The sequence below is a fragment of the Bos grunniens genome, chromosome 12 (genome assembly GCF_055505025.1).
Source record: "Bos grunniens cultivar Pamir isolate PY7600 chromosome 12, Bosgru_T2T1.0, whole genome shotgun sequence".
NCBI lineage: Eukaryota > Metazoa > Chordata > Mammalia > Artiodactyla > Bovidae > Bos > Bos grunniens.
The window spans coordinates 30,406,954-30,408,204 of NC_141176.1; the positions used below are offsets into that span (position 1 = coordinate 30,406,954).

At 51.4% G+C, this 1,251-nt stretch overlaps 1 non-coding gene across 1 annotated transcript; it reads left to right on the forward strand.

The window, feature by feature from the left end:
• The first annotated feature begins 248 nt into the window (after positions 1-248).
• TRNAN-GUU (transfer RNA asparagine (anticodon GUU)) lies at positions 249-322 on the forward strand. Its single transcript has one exon. It is a non-coding gene; the product is annotated as a tRNA-Asn (tRNA).
• The last annotated feature ends 929 nt before the right edge of the window (positions 323-1,251 follow it).

Here is a 1,251-nt window from a genome sequence, read left to right on the forward strand (position 1 = left end):
TCCGGGGGGCGGGGCCAGATGCAGGGGGCGGGGCCATGGCTGGCTCCGGGGGGCGGGGTCTGCGGGCGGCGCCCTGCCCCTCGAGGAGCCCCCGCGGCTCCGCCCGAATGTCCGCCTGCCGCCCGGCTCCTCCCGCCGCCTCCTCGGCGCGCTTCTCCGAGGTGCCCGCGAGGCAACGCCCCGGGCAGCTAGGGAGCCTCTGCGGCCGCGGAAATCTGTACACACCGCAGCGCAGCCTTGATAGCTGGGTCTCTGTGGCGCAATCGGTTAGCGCGTTCGGCTGTTAACCGAAAGGTTGGTGGTTCGAGCCCACCCAGGGACGGTGGCGTTTTGTTTTTCCTCTACGGAAAAATTCATTTTAAAACGGCAACAGGGAGATTTTTTTAATGGAGCGATACTGCGACGCTTCTAGGACAGAGGAAGACGACGTCCAGTTAATGGTGTTCGGTGCCGGTGAATCCGAGAGCGACGCTGCTGCGGCGTGGTTTGATCATTCTAGTTCAAACGAGTATGTGCGGGAAACGTGCACCCATGGTCCAGGAGACCTGCCCGACCTTGTTCATCAACAGCAGACACTGCAATGGCAAAAACAAACCCCAAACACGCAATTGCTCATTGGCAGGTGAATGAATAAATAACCATTGGTTTCTCTAGGAAAACCTGATACCACCCGAAAGGCAAAGTGGTTATGCAATTTTGCCTTATGTGCAGCCAGAAAGATTGGAGGAGCCGTGCAGATGCAAACAGGCAAGAGGAGACATCTCAGACTGTGGAGGCACAATTCATCCCAAGCCACTGTGGGCTGAATTAAGCTGTGCTCTATCTAGCTTTTGGACCCAGGACTTCAATCTAGGCAAAGGCCTTAACTGTTCACTTTGTTTAGACTCCCAGCAGAATTTTTCCTGAAATTAGAAAGTGTAGAGGTTCCTGTTAAAAAATCTCAAACGACGTGTTTTCAACTCATCGCACAGAAGACGCAAGTATTTTTCAAGCAGACGATTAACACACGATTTCCTATTTTTTTCTGATTTTATTGAGAAGTAATTGACATTAACACTGTATACATACGATTTTCTATAAAGATAGGGAACCACATGACAATATGATAACATGAGGCTGTAATTCATTCCTGCCAAGACTGAGGTCACCTGGTGCTCAGTAGGTAGGTGCTTTTTCTCTGGGATGTACCTACCATGAATAGACTTTAGAGACCCAGAAGAAGGAACTGTTAAACTATCTCACTAGGGTGTC